The sequence below is a fragment of the Sciurus vulgaris genome (genome assembly GCF_902686455.1).
Source record: "Sciurus vulgaris genome assembly, chromosome: 11".
NCBI classification, from domain to species: Eukaryota; Metazoa; Chordata; class Mammalia; order Rodentia; family Sciuridae; genus Sciurus; species Sciurus vulgaris.
In genome coordinates, this window is record NC_136472.1 from 67900207 (window position 1) to 67920169 (window position 19963).

A 19963-nucleotide genomic window follows, 5' to 3' on the forward strand; every position below is an offset into this window, starting at 1 on the left:
CTTGAAATTAATAAATAGTTTTTTATCCATCAAATTTAGAAATGAAGAAGTAAAAAGAGACACAAATTTTAAAATGAGTGAAGGACACAAGACAGTAGTTCATGAAAAGGGCATAAAAATAAAAAAAAAATAACCCACTATATGAATAGCTCATTCTTTGTTAAATGCCAATTACAGGAGAAACATATTTCACCTATTAGATTATTGGTTAAAATGTTGATAGTATTTAGTATTGAAAATCAAAGCAAGAAATTTTTTTAATTTTGAAACTGACATTTTTTGGATGTTAATTTTAGGAATGCTATTGAAAATGGGTATTTATAAAGTACATTTTTTTCTCTCTCAATTTATGTTTAGTAATTTATCCTTAATTGTCTTGATCCATCACACGAGCTGGTCTAACATCCTGGTTATCCTCTTATCCTTGCAGAAAACCATTTTCTCCCTCTTTTTTATTTATAAGTCTTTTCAATTTAAAACTTGTCTTAACAACATTAAGACAATCTGGAGTCTTTCAACAATCAGATTCTACTAGATTTTTGTGGAATACCAATTGTTTTGTGGTTTTACATTCTATTTTTATGTCACTGTTATATTTCCACATATATTCAGGATGACTTTTCAAGCTAGTTTGATTTCAAAACTTCTCCAAATATGCTTAGAACCATAGTGGACCATCTATATTGGGTCTACTATCTATTTTTATACATGGGCTACTAGAAAAATGACTTTTCAGCTGAATGTTTGAATCATTGATAGGGAAATTATAACTTTCATCTGCACTTAAGCTAGAAAATGTCCCACATAAAAAGTGATTTGCATTCTTCTACTTAGTCCACCTATGTTAGTGGTAATACTCTATAATTATTGTTGAATTTCATGAACAAAATTTTATGAAAATATTATTTTTCTTGGTTTGAAAATAAAGACATGCTATTCTTAAATCTGAATCTATGCCTAAGCTTGAGCTACTTTATACTTGACCTTTTACTTAAAATTTTTCTGAATCCTGATGACAACTTTGATCCTAATGTTGTATTAGTTCCATTTTTAAGGAAATTAACTTATCTAAAAAAGAAAAAAAACTACCCCTGTTGATAATCCAATCCAATAAACTCGAATACACTTTGATATTGACTCTTAAACATTCTCCAAAGATAGCTTCCATATTTTGCAATATAATCTTCAGTTTCCACAGATATCCAATAAATTGTCTGGTTTATAAAGCCAGCCAGAGTATTCAACAGCTTTGTGACATAAAGTCCAATATTTCTTACATATGCAGTGATTTTAATCTGGTCAATCAATTTATGGACATTAGCACACATGTGGATATTTTACATCTTTTCAAAATGATCCATGTCTTAGGATTTTGGTTTTTTTACAAGTCTCAATCTCATTCCTTAAGTAGGATCCATAACCTCATTGACTAGAATCAAGGAAATCTGTTTATAAACAAATTAACTGGGGAACTCATGTATCTCAAACAATATGGTATTTTTTTGTTTTTGTTTTGATAGTTAATTACTATTGAACCAAAAGTAAAGGAGGCAGGTATTAATCAATCGGGATTTGATGAACAGCACAGTTTTAACACATTAGTACGGATCTGCTTGGTCTTTACACCATAGACCAGTGGGTTTAGAAATGGAGGGACCAGCAGGTACATGCTAGAAAAGAGAATATGAATATATGTGGGGATGGAACCAAACCTATGTGTGAAGAAAGAAAAAAAGCCAGGAGGTACAACTGGAGAAAGACAAAGATGTGAGCTATGCAGGTATTGAAAGCCTTAAGTCTAGCCTCCTTCTGGGGCAAGTGAAAAACTGTGACAAATATCTGGCTGTAGGAAAAAGTGATGAATGTGAGGTCAAACCCTGTAACAGTGAAGGCCACAAATAAACCATAGATTTTGTTGACCCTGGTATTTCCTGCAGCTAGTTTCACAATGGCCATATGTTCACAGTAGGTGTGGGAGATGATTGTGGTGTGATAAAATTGAAGTCGATATTTTATCAGTACTAGGCATGGGGCCACAAGAATGGCGGCCCTGAGTATTACAACAGTTCCTAGTTGAACAACCAGTTTGTGGGTAAAGATGGTGGCATGTCTTAGTGGATAACAGATGGCCACATACCGGTCCAGAGCCATGGCTAGCAGGATGCCTGACTCTGTACACTGGAAAGTATGGATGAGCCACATTTGAAGCAAGCAAGAGTCAAAATAGATTTCTGACACATGAAACCAGAAGATTCCAAGCATCTTGGGCATAATGCTGCTAGCAAGTGCAATATCTGTGACTGCTAGCATGCCTATTAAAATATACATGGGCTCATGGAGGCTGGGTTCTGATTTGATGATAAACAGAAGCAAAGAATTTCCAATCATGGCCATGAAATACATGGCACAGAATGGGATGCCAATCCAGCACTGCACAGACTCTAGGCCTGGGATCCCAATTAGTGTCAAGACAGGAGGCATGAAGACTGTCACATTGGAATGGAACATTGTGCTCTTGAGCCTTGAGATGTGAACAAGAGAAGGTTCTCATTCAGTGTTATTGTTCTCTACTTTGTTTTTATCCAAAATCATCATAGTGAGTCTCTCTGATTTTGATAGAACTCTAAGATCATATCATCCACCTACTATTGAAGAGAAAAGACAGCTCCATAGAGACGTATCACTGTTTTTAGAAAGGGCATTCACATGTACTCTGCCAGAATAAGATGCTGCATGAATGTAGGTCCATTGCAAAATCACCTGGGTATGCGATTAATCTACTCATCCATCTGTTATTTCCCTGCCATACCTGTGGACACACACACACACACACAAAAAGGAAGAAAATATATACATTTATTTAATTGTAAATTTGCATTTTAATCAGAGTTTGGTGAGTACCTCTAGTACTAGTCTAGAGGGACTAGTCAGCTAGTCCTCTAGTACTCTATTCCCAATTGCCTTTCAGTGAGAAATAGTCTTTCTGGTATAGCAAATTCTTAGAATGTCACCAGAATACTTTTAAAGGTACTCTTTGAAAGGAACTAGAGATAGAAATAGTAAAATTCAAAAGCATAATATATTCATATATTTATATGTGTTCACATCATCTGGAAGGTTTATATCATTTCATGATATCAGGTATAAAAAATTAATAGAAAATAAAGGGCTAAAAATTAGATTTCTTAAAAGGAATCAATGTACTTGAAAAGGTAGAAAGACAAAGGACTTCAGGATAATAAAAATGATTCAGAAGAGGGCTACAGAGTAACTGAACAAAATTTAAGTACTTATCTTCTCTAAGGATGAAATTTTCTCAAAACTTGTGTTCTGATATCTTAAATAAAATTTATCACATAGATATCGGGCACATGCCTGTGATCCCAGTATGTTTGGAAGCTGAGACAGAAGGATTGCAGGTTCAAAGCCAAACTTGGCAACATAGCAAAAGCTTGTCTTGAGAAAATATTTCTCAGAAATAGTACATTAAAAATTATGCATCTTGAATCAAGAAAAACTAAAGTTCATATTGGGGAAATATTTATGATTTCATGAAAAATGGAATTAGGTTTTTTTTCCAATTACCCAACACTTTCCAAAAAGTTGCATTATGACAACAGGCTCATGAATCATTTATTCTTATATTCAATATGAACAATAAGGGAGAAATTCAGAAATCAGGTGTGATTAATGCTACTGAACCTCCAGTGAAAGAATTAGTTCATGCATTTCAGGGACACTAGTGAGTTAACTCAGTCCTGTGATCTCCACAGGTTTGCAATTCTCAATTCTGTGACATTCTATAAGTTACTTTGTCCAATAGGAGCAAATTTTTTCTTCTGCAAAGATAATCAGTTGGAATAGCAATCCTCTTGGAGCAAGCACAGTGTCTGACTTATTGAAAAACAAAGAGGCAATGTGCGAGCATTACGTGACACATACAGATAGTGCGGTGTTGGGCAGGCGAGCACGTGTAAGTACCTAGGTAGTTAAATGGAGCTATTGTAATAGGAAACACTGGTAGCAAAAAATTGTGGGGTGAGTTTAGGTATAGTGAGGCTTACTCCCTAATTGTTGTGAGCTGGCTGAACTCTTACCAGGTACCTGCAGAGCATTGTCAGTTCTTCATATCACTGTCAGTCCTCGCTCATCATTTTTTCTCCTCCATGGATTCCAGTCTCATTCCCTTGAGTTTTGTGTTGTGTGCTCTGTGTAACAGAACACAGTTAATCTCATGAACTCTAATTCATTTGATGCCAGGGTTATCTACCAGTATGAACCTGTGGACATCCCTGGGATGGTTTTCTCACACTTTTCTTTTGTCTCTGCAAATGGACACATTTCCTTCTCTCTACATCTATCTGAGACCATGTCGTGTGTCCATCCTCCAACAAAACTCATAGTAAGTTCTGTAGCATTTTGAGACACAGTATAAGTTTCCTGAGGTTGAATTATATAAGAAAGCTCCTGGCCACTGATTCTAATATTCTCTATAAAGTGTGTGGAGAAGAGGGCAGAGTTACAAACATGGCATGAGGGATTTCCTCATACCTAGTTGAAGCCTTAAGGGATTAGGGGATTTTAAGTTAGTCCTTTAGGGTTTGTGCATGCTTAATATACCTGTAATTTTTTCTACACTTCTAGCAATCCCCTCACTTTCTTCTCTTTTATTCCATTCACATTAGGATATTGCAAAGACATTTATATCTATAAGATTTATGCCTTTAATTTGCTTTTGTGCTGTCCTTACTTAACAAAAAAAATCTGAACTCCTTGTAAAAGGTGACATGTTTTTATGTCAATTCCACTCTTCCTTTTACATTTGTGAATATTTTTTCATTAGAGCAAAGTTTTTCTCTTTTTTTCTAAAAGAAAAATGTGTTCATATGATTTACCTCTTCATCATGTGTTTACCTGTTGCTGTTCTGCAGTCTCATTCTTTCCAGGTTAATTTTATTGAAACCTTTTTTCAGTAAATTGAGTAACATTACCAAAATGATTAATTATAGTACGCATTCTACATTCTACCATATATAAATCTAAGCATGTCATTACTTGTCACTAATTTTTTATTCATCCCTCCCTTTCACCCTTTTTCTTTGCCACTTTTCTTCTTTCTTCTTTCAAAACTCAGTTGTAATAGGCACCTGTATGTGAGGGAATCATGCCGTGTGCTTTGGATGCAAACACACAATACCACAGACTTCAGTTATGAGTCCTATTAGTTAATATGCCATTCATTGTGAAAGCCTCTGAGAAATTTAAGAGTTTGATGCACTTGGTATCTCTCTTTCTCACTGAAGATTTTTTCACTAAGTTTCTACACTTTCCTGTATGTAGCTAAGAGGTACTTGATGTAATGTGGGGACACTTGCAAATTTAGTAAGAATGAAAAATATTCACAGTGGATTTCAGGGAGCTAAAGAGTGAAGATGAGGACATAAGGCATCTAATGTCCTGTTTCTGTGAAGAAAAGGAAAGAATGGTATTGTTTTAGATTGAATGGAATTTATCTAAGAAGTCAAGACCTCTGTACTAATCTTCAATTTCATAATCATCATCAAATAATTACCACTACTTTGACTCCTTCCTCTTCTTCTGTTCTATTAATTTTATTTAAATTTTGGAATGCCTCAAAGTTCTATCCTGAGTCCTATCACTCTAAACTTCATAAATTTGCTATTGATTCTCTCTGCTCAAAATAATTTAGTTATTACTTTCACTATCCTAATTCTTTTTTTATCTTTTATTTTTTTACAGACTGCATTTTGATTCATTGTACACGAATGTGGTACATCATTTCGTTTCTATGGTTGTACAAGATGTAGATTCATACCATTCATGTAATCATACATGTACATGGGGCAATGATGTCTGTCTCATTCCACCATTTTTTATACTCCCCATCTTAATTCTTGTAACATTATTTCGAATTCATATATTTTCCTTCTTTTTGGTAGGTCAGCATGTCTTACCCAAATTTAAGTTAATATGGACATTCTTTGAAAAGCCTGTCACTCACCACTTCATTTAGCTCCCAGAGTAGACACAAATCAATTAATTAATTAATTAATCAGATTCAGTTACATGTAAACTGAAAGACCTTCAAACATGGATCAGGGTCTATTTCTTTTAATAATTTGTCATTAATCTACTGCTAATTCTTTAATGGAACATTAATCTTAAATCTGTTTCTCTGGAATACATAGGTGTTTATTGATTCTGAAGAACAGACAATCTAACTTCCTAAATCTTTAGCAGAAATAAAACTTGTTAAACCTATATATTTTCCTTTATTAAAGGAGAAATTTTTTTGTAAAATATTGTAAAAATGATTAATAAATTGAGTGTTTAACGTTAGCAGAACATCAGAAACATATCCATTCATTCTACAGTGTTTTATTACATAGAAGATGTAATAGAGATGACAACATCAGGACCTTATGTCCTGATGGGATACAATGACATGGTGAATTCTATAGTGATTCATTTTCTAAGAAATAGAACATATTAATGAAATACCATCTTATAACCTACTATTTACAACTAACACCAGGAAATGTTTGCTTCCTTTGCTCTTGAATTATCTCCTTTTTCTCTTTGACTTGTAACTTATCCAAAGACTAATTTGAACTGAATGTGCTCTCCTATTGTTTCCTTTTCCCAACTGTCCCCCACCACGTTTCTTACTCATCTCTAAATGTATATGTTTGTTTTACCAATTTGCATTTTACAATTTTGCATTTTGTTGTGATTGTGCTGTATTGGTGGTTGTTATTTGTGTGGCTTACAGATTGCGTATCCTGGGAAGCAACTTTGATTAGGACATTTTGTGGAGAAGTTTAATTAAAAATCAAGGCTTGAATTACTAATGTCTTGATGAAAATATGGGAGAAAAGGTAGAGAGATGAGTTGTTTTCGGTGTTATTCAAGTTCTCAGCTGTTTTTAGAGAGGTGTTCTGAAGCTTGGATGCAATTTTAGAGTGGTCCCTAAGTTAGGATAAGGGTGCTAAGTCTTATGACCTCACATCAGTCATTGAAATGCATCATTATAGCAGAAAAGGCAAACGTCCCAAATCTTTGTCTATAACTGTCAGAATGGATCAATGGCCATTCTGTTGGAGGTAACCCAGTATAATCCACTGATGACCACCTAAGTGGTCATTTGTCTCCCTGTGGAAATTATACCATGTCCAGGTCAAGCTGACATTTATTTCCCAGTTGTAGCTGGGCCAGCAGTCAAGGAGAGCTGCAAGGACCTTTGTGATCTCTGTCTTTGTCATCATGTCTATAACATTTGTAAGTATATTATACAAACACCAGTCAATTTAATAACAGTATCTAGAGGATATCAAATTTTCATTCTGTCTTTTTATAGTGGTTTATCCTTCTACACTGTCTTCTTTTTCAGAGAATACTCTCTGGTGGGAAATAATATGCAATGAGAAAGCATTTACACTTTTCTTTTACTCCCATAAACCTTTCAAATCCATCTAATCAAATGCCTTCTTAACTTTACAATTTTTCTCCTCCCAATTCTCTGACTTGCATTTCCAATATTGCCACTTCCATAAGACATGACATACTCCAACCAGTGACGTCTTAATCTCACAATAAATTGATGACCAGGTGGCAATGCCTAAAAATTCTGCCATTGATCAAGATTTCAATATCCTAGACCATTCCTAATTAAAAGCAAGCATACATTTTTAGGTTTCCATGCACTAATCAAGCTAAACTACTCCATGAATCAAACCTTAAGGGTTCATTCTCTGTTATATGAGATCCATAATATGACCATACAATCCTATATATAACTCATGTATGTGAGTAAATGGAAAGTGTTAAAATATTGAGGGATGACATAGGAACAGGGGTACTGCTTCTGCAGATTGACTATGCTTACCAGCAGCAGTTTAGAGATCTATTTTAATATACTATTTTCATCTTGTGCAGAAGTGTATAAATCATGGTTATGGCACATTTCAAAAAATGATGGGTAATTCTTCCTATATTTTTTCATTTGTGTTCATGTGAGAATCTATTTTAATGCAGCCAAAAAGTAAAATACTAGCAGATCTTTCTAAAACATGTATAATTTTCCATTGTAAATGTCATGTTCCCGCAAGCTTGATTTCTGAATTATGATTCACCAACTGGGGCCATGCCATTTCTGTCACATGATGCTTTTTCCAATCACTAACGTGTCTAATACATAGAATATAGATCACATTATTTGACAAAAGATGCTTCTTTTAGAACACCCTGAACAGGCATGAACGAACTTTCCTATCTGAATCATATTCAGTGTTTTATGTCTCTTAACAAGTGTTTCCAGGTATAAAATATGCTTTATAATGAATTCAAAAGGCAAGAGTTGTGTGTTCTTCTTTGTGGTAGAAGGTGAAGTTGCATTCACTTTTTTTCTTTAATTAGGGGATTGTCCAATACACTCCTGTGCCCCGGCTTCATTTCTCAGCCATGGCCATTAATTCAGAAATGACCAGTGAGGGGTAGTCAGGAATTTCAGAGAAGTCAAACAGACACACAGAGAGAGAAAATCTGAGGCCAGGTGGAACATCTCCCTCTGATGGAGGACTATGACTCAGAACTAATAAAGCACCATTATTATACAGGATTCATCAAAAGGTTATTCATGGGAATCTCTCAGCCAAACAGACAATCTGAAGGATGCAGGACTGGCAAGACATTAGGGTTACCTTGCTATGCTCAAAATACTCTATCCTTGGCAGTTGGTGCCTGAGCTCAAGGTCCTGACTGGCACTTTTGCAAGAAGCCTCCTCAGGTCAGCCTATCCATAGCAACTGGGTCATCTTTATCTGTTCCCAGCACAACTGCAGCCATGAGGCAGTCAGAAATCATGGTTCAAGTCCCCTGCTCTCCACAGTCCTGGGCAGTTTATTCCTAAAAGATATGCTTACTTTATGAACACCTGAGTTGTTATAGGTTTTACCTCCCTTCCCAAGAGGAAAATATATTTTACTAAGGCCCACAAATGCCACCCATTCTTTTAAATCCACTCAGATTTGCATGATATGATTAATACAGTGGTCAGTAGAGTGGGCTATGAGATACTGATACAGTCCATGTTTGTTCAATGACAGAGGGAACTAAATGTAACAAAGCTTTTTTTTATGGGAAGGTAAATACATTGTCTTCTGTGTTTCACATGAATGTGAACTGTACCCTTTCTGTATGCCAGGTATCTGTTCCTTTCAAGCAAGATCATCACCTGCAGATGCTGGAAGTTAGCTTTCGTTAAGCTTCTTTCCCCTTGCCATTAAGTCTTGGGCTTGATTTTAACTTTCTTTGTGTCCTCACTTCAGGTGACAGAAGTCTTCTGTTTCTACCAATGAGATCCTATGATAACACATTCAAGTTCTTAGGTTTTTATTTTCTAGTTTTAAGAAATACCTCTATAAATATATATTATATACCATTAGGTTCATAGCAAAATACAGAAAATTCTCATATAACCCCTACATTAAAGCACAAAAGGTTTTCCCCACTAATGTCCCATGGCAGAGTGGTTCATGGTGTAGTTGAAAGAGGCACCAAATGGAAGCATCAGCCTAAGTCCAGGATTTGCATTAGGTGCACTCCTGGAGTTGAGCATTCTGTGTACCCTGAAAAATGTATAATAGCATGTATCTACCGCAACATCACACAGAATAGTCTCACTGACCTCAGAGTCCTCTGTGCTCCACCTATTCATCCCTCCCTCCTACCAATACTTGGAAACCCCTCAATTACATCCTATCTCTATTGAAACCTAGCTGTTAATTGTCAGTAAATCACTTTGGCTTTTCTTTCTTTCTTTCTTTCTTTCTTTCTTTCTTTCTTTCTTTCTTTCTTTCTTTCTTTCTTTCTTTCTTTCTTTTTTTCTTTTTTAGTCTAGCAACTAAGCTTAAAAATAATTCTAAAGTACTCAGGACTTTTAGTTACTGTTTCCATAGATTTTTAAAATGTATACCATGACAAACTTTTCTACCTTTACAGTATTTCAGAACACTTGGGAATAGCCAGAAATTGCGTGTGTTGTATTGACACTAGTTATGATTTCCCCATTTTATATCAGATATTGGATTAGATTACTGGATTTCTTCATTAGATAATACCTGAAACTAAAACTCTTAGATGAAAACATAGTAGAAAAACTCCAAGATATTGGTCTGAACAATGATTTTTTTTTTCTGACAATGAAATCACACGGAAATATTTGATTTCTTCTCTTGAAGCTCTTTGTTCTTTGTCACTGAGTTTTATCATTTTTGAAGTACTGAGGGCAGAGCAAGAGTCAGAGAAGTAAGCTTTATTCTTCAGGCTATGTAGTCTCTCTCGAGGCTGCCTCCAGGGACAAGTTGCTATTCTCTCACCTAGACATTATATCCTGACTCTAGGATTCTCAGTTTTTGACAACAAAACTATCCAACTTCTCACTCATGTGATTTACTATTCTCACTTTATCAATCTCACACTTTAGACGATTTTGGTTTTGCTTTTGTTGATTCTATATTGGAGAGCTTATTTATTTTCTTAAGTCTCCCCAAGTATTATAGTGTGCTCTCTTTTGGTGTGTGTGTGAGGGGGCCCCTTTTTTAACTGACTGAAGGAGGTTTAGTGGGCAAGCAGACAAAATAAAATAAAAATTTTCTTCATATTTTCTAAAGATATGACTCGGTGATGCTTTGAGTACCAAAATATTAATATTTAAAATGCACAGAACTCAGTTTCTATTCAAGCATGACACTTGCTGCAAGAACTTAAGAAGTTTACTTTACCTGTAGAACCATTGTCTATGAAATACAGATACTGCTACTCACATTTAAATATGAATAACCTTATACAATTACTGTGACGGAGTATAGGTATCAGAGCAGATTGCTTAAAACATAGTAGAAGATAAAAACAACTACTTTGAAGTTAAATGTAGTATGAAAACCAAACATCTTGATGGTGAGGAAAGAGAACTTGCACCCTCTTGGCAGTAAATTACCACAACCATTATGGAAAACAGTATGGCGGTCCATCAAATAATTAAAAATATAACTGCCATGTGAATGAGAATTCCCAAATACTGCATATATATCCAAAGCAAAGCAAGTCAGAATGTTGACCAGACATCTGCATTTTCACTTTCATTTGTTCTCATCTGCAATACACATAAAATGGAAATAACCTAATTGTTCATCAACTGATGAAAGGACAAAATAATGGAATATTATTCAGCCAAGAGAGAATGAAGTAGTGTCATTTTGGAAACCTGGAGAATGGAAATGGAAATCCTTACATTAAGTGAAATAGGCAAGGCAAAGAAAGAGCGGTGCCACATTATCTCACTCACAGGCGGGAGCTAGAGAAGTTGATGTCGTAGAAGGTGAGCAAATGTTGGTGGTTAGCAGAAGAGCAGGGCTGTGTGGGAAGTGGGGAGGGTGGGGCAACCCTGATCAATGGGTGGTAAGTTACAGTTTGATAGAAACAAGAAGTTGTGATGTGCTAAAGCACAGTAGGGGGACTGCAGATAATGATAGTGGATTGTACATTTTAAAAAACTGGAATAAAGTATTTAGAACTTATAGACAAATGATAAATGGTAGAGTGATAAAAATATTTAATCTATTTTAATCATTAGATAATATGTATACATACCAAAACATCACATAGCATCCTATAAATGTGCATAATTTTGTTATATTAGTTAAAAGTAAGTGAATAAAATAATAAACAAAAGATCATTGACTGCATGACTGATATGATCCTGCAATATGTGTAATCAGAAAAAATGAGATTACACTCCATTTATGTATGATCTATCAAAATGTATAAATGCATTCTACTGTCACATACAACCAATTAGAACAAATAAATAAATTTTCAAAAAGGTCATTGGATTATCCCCCACAAATCTATAATACAAGAAATTTTGAAATGAGACTTTAAAGTGAAAATCTACTAACATAAAATTGAAGTGACATATATAAACCATGGGATGGAAATCATATTTTACCAAGAGTCAAATTGTAAATATTTTTATTTCCTGTCCCTACATATTCCAAGTTATATAATCTCACTTGTGCTTTTTTTTTTTTTTTTTTTTTTTTTTTTTTTTTAGCAAATAATCCTTTATAAATGCAAAAAACTTTGGCAACACATAAGACAAGTAAGAGGAGTTTACACGTTGTCATTTGTTAGCCTGTGCTCTCCATGAGGAGATAAACAACATTACAATGAAATTATAAGTTTTATTTGTTTTGCTGTTGAATTTCTTTGAAATGTTAAATTCTACATTTAATATTAGTTAGAGAGCATTGATCACTAGGATGTATAAGAAACTCAAAAAACTTCATACCAAAAAACAAATAAATCAAATGGGCTAAGGAAATGAACAGACACTTCACAGAAGAAAAAATACAATTGATCACAAATATATGAAAAATATTGAACATCTCTAGCAATTAGAGAATGCAAATCATAACAACTCTAATGTTTCATCTCACACCAGTCAGAATGGTAATCATCAAAAATACAAGCATTAATAAATGAGAACAAGGAATTGCGGAAAAATGTACACTCATGCATTGCTGTTGGGACTGTAAATTGGTGAACCTATTATGAAAAGCAGTATGGAGATTCCTCAGTAAACTTAGAATGGAATCACCATTTGACCAAATTATTCCACTCCTTGGCCTATACCCAAAGACTTAAAAATCATCACATTACAGTGGTGCAGCCACGTCAATATTTATAGCAGCTCAATTCACAATAGCCAACATCTGAATTCACAATAACCTTCAACAGAGGAATGGATAAAGAAATTGTGGTATATATACACAATGGAATATTACTCAGCCTTAAAGAAGAATAAATTATGGTTTTATCAGGTATACGAATGGAGCTTGCTAATATCAGTCTTGGCGAAATAAGCCAATTCCCAAAAACCAAAGGTGGAGTGTTTTTCCTGCCCATTAAAAGTCCATTATTTTAGCTACTTGTTCAGGATATTCAGGTAAATATCCTGAAGAGCTTGAAAATACTGGGTAGGAATGACTTAGCAAAAAGCTATTTGTTATACCCCATCATGAATGATATAAAAATAGTGAAAGAATAACAAAACAACAAATTCTATGGGACTCACTAACTTGATGCAGGAGAAATTTAGAGAGAAAAGACTGGAAATGTTCTTGGGTTGAGAATTACTGGACTGGATGGCAAAAGACAACCTGGGGAAGCACTTTGTATGCACAAATATGCACATCTAAAAGAAAGAGGAAAGATTACTTTAGCTATTGAAAACAATACTGGAATTTGGATCTTTTCTCTATGAATGTACCCTGAACCATTCTTGTCACCTACCATTCCTGTTCTGACTTGTGGCAGTTACCAACATCTAGAAGTTTAAAGAAAAGTAAAGACCTACGTCCAGCTTTCTGAAAGGTCTGTTATATCAGGGAGCTCTTCACTTCCTCTCATGTGTGATGTCACCATTTGATTTCTGCCTCAAGCTTTTCAGTGACAAAAAATTCCTTTATGTTTTCTGAGATACTGTCACACTGCAGAACCTCACATAATTAACTCCAAACTGCCTCCCTCTTAATTTTTCACAAAAGTTCTAAATCTACATTCCCACAATAGGAATTTCAATGGAACATAGCAGTGAATTATACAAAATCTGAGGCTAGTCTAGATAGTTCAGATCCTGATTCTGCCAGTGAATAGCTTTCATGTCCTTGAGCCAGTTTTGAAAGTAAGTTTCAATGTCACCATTGGTAACAACTAGGGTACAGAAATACATTAGAGGATGACTGTGAAAATCAAATGGTATGATTTCAAGTACTTAGAAAGAATTATGAATGTATTGTTCTCTTGTATAACACCAGCTCTTAGCCCACAGAAACTTACTCTCTCCTTCTCAAGAAACAATCAGATATTTGAAGAGTGAGATTTATGAATCCCCTCCAGTCTAAGCATGCATAGTCTCCTGACCTTTCACCAAACAAGCTTTACATTCATATACTAATCTAGTTCTGAAAAGATCCTACAACCTGTCAGACTTATAATTTGTTCCCCCTGTTTTTTATTAGTTGTTTGAGAAATATTTGGGAAACCATGCATTACTAGGAGACAAAATTTTTCTAGGTTGAAACTCTCAAATATAAGACATTTGCTTTTTTATCTCCTGCCTTCATATGGGGTCACATGGGGTATGTGTTCTTTTGGAAACAAATCCTCCATTTCCCCACTCACATTGCAGAATCTCAAGCCCACAGGCTTACCAGGGACTATCCACTGAAACAGAAGTAGGACCTATAGAGCAGAATCTTTTGGATGTTTCAGGCAGTGAAGGATCAGGATTTTAACTATATTCCGCCCTTGTGGAATTCGTTTTTTCTAATCCTTTGTGATGATTAAGGTCTCCCTATTGTGAGGGAGAAAGTGAAAGCATACCACGGTTCAGAACTTAGAAGATTCCTTGTCTCATAGGGGTTCTGTGTCCATTTTTTGTTTGTTTGTTGGTTGGTTTTTCCTCAAATTCAGATATCTCTTTGAAACTTGGAACCGAAATAACTGGAGGAACTTTACATAGAGGGAAATGAGAAGGGGAAGTATGAGAAATGGTGGAATAAGACATCATTACCCTATGTCCACGTGTGATTACACAAAAGGTGTGAATCTACATCATGTACAACCATAGAAATGGAATGATGCACCCCATCTGTGTACCATGAATCAAAATGCAGTCTGTGAAAATTAAAAAAAAAATTATAAAAATAAAACTTAAAAAAGTAAAAAATAAATAAACAATGGCACTTATTACAAAACTAATGAGCCATAAAGGGAAATAGAAACAGTTTCAGATCCTCAGATTAATCTGTGTATATCCTTGCTGACTGAGAAAAGGAAGGAATATTTTCAAATCCAATTCCAGTGTGAATAACAGTGATTTTCTTATTAGGCCCATGAAACGGATTGGCATTAGAAAGTGCACCACGTGACCCCCAAATCCTTTGAGGTTCCAGAATTCTTTTACTTGAATTTGGGTGACATAATTCTTTCCTGCATCCAACCATCCCTCACCCTGTTGATATTGCTATGTTCACAATTGACCTAAAGAAAGGTCTCTTCTCTAATATTATTGTCAATTATTATATCTCTAAGTTCATACCTGATATTGCAGCCTCTATTTGCTTAGTTGAAGGAAGAATATGGACCTCCCACGAAAAATGAACTAAAATTTAGAGAGTCCCTTGGAACCGTGGAGATGGGGTGAGCTTCTTGCTCAGTATTTGACAGTTATACATAAAAAAGCACCCAATGTGGGATTTATTGTCCATGGAAGTGCTAAACATTGGTGGATTTAGGGCATTTTGTACTCTGATATGTTCTTCCAAGAGCAAAGGAGTTTTAGCTCCAAGGTTGAAAATAGTGACAACTGGAACCAGTGAGAAGTAACCTTGGTGCCTTTTCCCCATGGCCACATTTTAACCTCCAGCCAGACAGTCTTCAGCATAATTGACTCCTCCAGATGTGTACTTTTTAAAGTCAGAGGCTCCTGGGGCGTAGGTGTGGGGGTGGAGTTGGGTCAACTATGAAGCTGATTCATATTTGTATTTCATTTGGGTGCAAATACCTGGCTTTTATTTTATTTTATTTTATTTATTTATTTATTTATTTTGCGGTGCTGGGGATAAAACTCAAGGTCCTGTGCTTGTAAGGCAAGCACTTTACCAACTGAGCTATCTCACCAGCCCTTATTTTATTTTTGAAATGCTTATTGAGTTTAACAAAGTCTTGGTGACTGATGTTGTTTTGTCTTAAAAGTCCAAGTTTCTGACTTTTCCGACTACTGTGCAGCAGTTGTGTGTTTAACATGCTGTAGCTTTTACTCCTTTTGGGGAACATATGAATAGGAAATGTTGATGTAGACTCTAAACTGTGATTTTCTTGTAACTATTTTGAAATGGTGCGTTTTTCTAAAGTTTTTTATACTTGCACAGAATATTGCTGTTGGTTACTTTTTTTTAAGGAAAAAATAATCTGAAAAATATTAAAGACTTCCAAATAACAAATAAACAAAATGTCAACACAGAAAACATAACTGATTCTAGTGATGAAGTCAGAAAGATTTCAGACATGTTGCTCAGTGTAAGAAGAATAAGTTTATTGAAGGGATAGGATAAGGGAAAGGACACACTCTTAAGGGAGGAAAGTGGGTCTTCTCAGAGAGGAGAGAGATAATGTGCCTCTCCTACACTCCAATTGCATTGGGGATCCCAGGGAAGCTTCCAGAGAGTCCCTCACAGGTCTACCTCTTGACTTTTGATTGACAGCAGGTGACATCAGACTTCCCAGGCCCACTGCCATGACAACTCTATGTCACCTTGGCCCAGACTGACCAGTTCTAATTTGATTCTTAGATATTTTCACAGGTTTTATAGTTAGGAGGAATTTTCCTTCTCTTCCAGAATCTGGTCTGTGAGAAGGGTCATAAAATTCTCTCACTTAGGTAACTTGGGTTCCTCTTACCAACATGATTTCCTGCCTGCATTTCCTTGCAGATGGCAGATAACAGGTAGTTTTTTGAGGAATATGACATATCCTATCCATTTAGGCCAGGGAGGACTGCAAGTAAGTTGCTTTTTGGCAAAATAAAGCATGTGGGGGTCAGCACCGTGGGCCCATTTTATAGAATTACTCTCTTAACCTCATGTTGGCAACCATCTTTATCTGTCTGCCACCTAACATTTTCACCAGGTCCCAATAATACTTTGAGTGCCTCCTTACTCTCTGGGAAGGCATTTTATTTTCAAATTACTTTCTATTTTTCTTGCCCAAACCACAGTAGCAGATCTTCAAAAGAGCTCTTACCTCTTTTAGCAAACAAACTTACTGGTAATCCAAGACTTTGAAAGGAATGTTACTCATCACCACTCTTTGGTCACTACTTGTCATTTATATCAATGGACAGCGGTAGGAAACACACAGAAATAGATGCGCGCATGCAATGATAGAACTAGTTTGATGTTCGCATATCTATTAAAAATAAAGAATCCATACAGCTCCAATGACAAATTCAAATCCTGGAAGTTCATTTTAGTGTCAAACATTTTTATAAAAGCAACTCTCCAGTAGTACGGAAATTATTTTTAGTAATTCTCAACATTTCTCATTTCTTCAGGCCTAAAATAACCACCAAGAAATTTGCATATTTCTAGTCCCTATCAATGTGAAAATCAAACATAACATATGCTCAGTATTTGTTTACTTAGAATTATATATTTTTATGCTTTCATTAGTTCTTTTTATGTATACTACCTCTTTGTAACTGTATAATGTCAGCAAAATATGTGGATCTGAAGCTTATACTCTAGCATATTGCATTCGCTATTCCTTCAGGAGAGAGAGCTTTTCCATAAACAGAAATATCCTCCAAATGTCCCTTTCCTCCTCTGCAGAAGAAGCCCTGTTTCAAATTTTTACTTTGGATAAGTTTTGTATGTTTTAGAACATTATAAAAATAAAAGATCAATGGACATGCACCAAAGTTTCAAGGTAGTCTTTCAAAACTGACCAGGTTAGATGAAAGTCAGCAGAAACACCAGGAGCTTCCATGCGTTATTGCTCCCTGGCATGAAAGTCAAGGATAACAGTGAAAAGAATCAACTTCTGCCCCTGTTAATTAAAAAAATTGCCAGTGTTAATGCGTCCTCCTTTTTTGAAATCATTCTTACTAGGAAAAATCAGGAGCATGCTGGAAGGCCTCTTGTGTAATCTTGAGGAAAGGCTCTTGAAAATAAAAGTTTTTTATCTATCGGATTAATAAATGAAAGGCCTGGGGAGGTAGCTCAGTTGGTAGACTGCTTACCTCACAAGTAAACGGCCCTAGATTCAATCCCTAGTACCGCATAAATAAATAAATAAATAAATAAATAAATAAATAAATAAATAAATAAATAAATAAATAAAAATACCCAGATTTAGAAATGAAGAAAGAAAAGGGACACAAATTTTAAAATAAGTGAAGGAGACAAAACAATACTTCATGGAAAGGGTATAAAAATCAAAAAGAAACCTCACAATATGAATAGGTCATTCTTTGTTAAATGTCAATTATAGGAGAATCATATTTCACCTTATAGATTGTTAAAGGCTAAAAATGTTGATAGTGATCAGAATTATTGAAAATCAATGCAAACAAGTTATTTCAGTTTTGAAACTGACCAACTATCTTTGCAAGTTAATTTTGAGATTACTATTGAAAGTAAGTATTTATAAAATACGTTTTTCTCTCTCAATTTATGTTTAATAATATATGCTACAATTGTCTTGATCCATCACATGAACTGGTCTAACATCCTAGTTATCCACTTATCCATGCAGTAACCCATTTTTTTTATCTTTTTTTATTTGTAAGTCTCAGTTTGAAACTGGTCCTGACAAGTTTAAGACAATCAGGACCCTTTCAGCAATCAGGCTCTAGACTAGATTTTTGTGGAATGCCAAGTGTTTTGTAGTTTCACATGCTATTTTTATGTCACTCTCATATTTCCACATATTTTCAGGATGATTGTTAGAGCTAGTTCAATTTCAGCTCTTTTCCAACTATGCTTAGAACCACAGTGGACCACCCTTATCTGGTCTACTGCATATTTTTATGTATCACTCACTAGCTAAAATGACTTTTCCAGCTGAACATTTAAATCACTGATGGAGAAATTATAACTTCCATCTGCACTTAAGCTAGCAAATGCTCTACATAAAAAATGATTTGCATTCTTCTACTTAATATACCTGTGTTAGAGGTAATACTCCATACTTATTTTTGGATTTCATGAACAAAACATTTTGAAAATGTTTTCTTATTTTATAAATATTAAGATACTATTCTTAAGTTTGACTCCATGCCTAAGCTTGAGCTACTTTACAGTTGACCTTTCACTTAAAAGTTTTCTGAATCCTGATGACAACATTAATTCTAATGCTGTATTTCTTCTTTTTGTTATAAAAAACTTCCCCTGTTGATAATCCAATCTAAAAAAAAAAACTCTATTAAACATTGATATTTGTCTCAAAGATTCTCCAAACATAGCTTTCATTTATTGCAATATAATCTTCAGCAGGCACTGTTATTTGATAAAATAGTCTGGTGCATAAAACCAACCAGAGTATCCACCAGCTCTGTGACATAGAATCCAATATTTCTTACATATGCGCTGATTTTTATCTGGTAAATCAATTCATGGATATCAGCACACATGTATTTCACTTTTTTTCAAAAATAATCCATGACTTAGGTTCTCAGGAAACATCAACTAGCTCCAAGTTCTCAGACCATGTGTCTCACGAAATGAACACATTTTATTTCACGTGTTCTTTAATAAAATATCCCTGATTCATTTGAAAGCATACTATTTTACATCTGCTGAGAGTATATGCTGTCATATTTCCAGTAGACACATACATAAATGAATGATAAACCCTCCACTGACACATTCTATTTGATGAAGGACCAACAGATAATCAATGTTGCACAACATTAATGGCCATTTGTTAATGTTTGTATTTTTCCAGTCTCCCCAAATTGTAATTTGCAATCTAAATATCTGAAAAATCTGTGCAATTAACTTAAACTACAGTCTCTATTTGAAATCCTCTATTATCTACCTGATTTGGAATGCCTTCACTATCTTGGCTATTCATTTATCATTTCCTAAGAATCACAGCACCTAAGTAATAACCAAAACTCTCTCTTCTCCCTTTCCTATTTTTCCCTCCTTTGAGATTCTTTCTGAAAATAAAAAAATAAAGACTGGGAATGCAGCACTATGGTAAAGCTCCCCTGGGTTGAATCTGCAGTATACCCCAAGTATGTGTACATATATATATATATGGAGGTCTGTATTATGCATATGTATATATATATGTGTGTGTATATGTGTGTGCA

General features: G+C 34.9%; 1 pseudogene across 1 annotated transcript; it reads right to left on the bottom strand.

Moving 5' to 3' along the window:
- Positions 1-1561: 1561 nt before the first annotated feature.
- On the bottom strand, positions 1562-2508 carry LOC306639860 (olfactory receptor 52A1-like; annotated as a pseudogene). Its single transcript has one exon. The product of its transcript is annotated as an olfactory receptor 52A1-like (transcript).
- Between the last annotated feature and the right edge of the window lie 17455 nt (positions 2509-19963).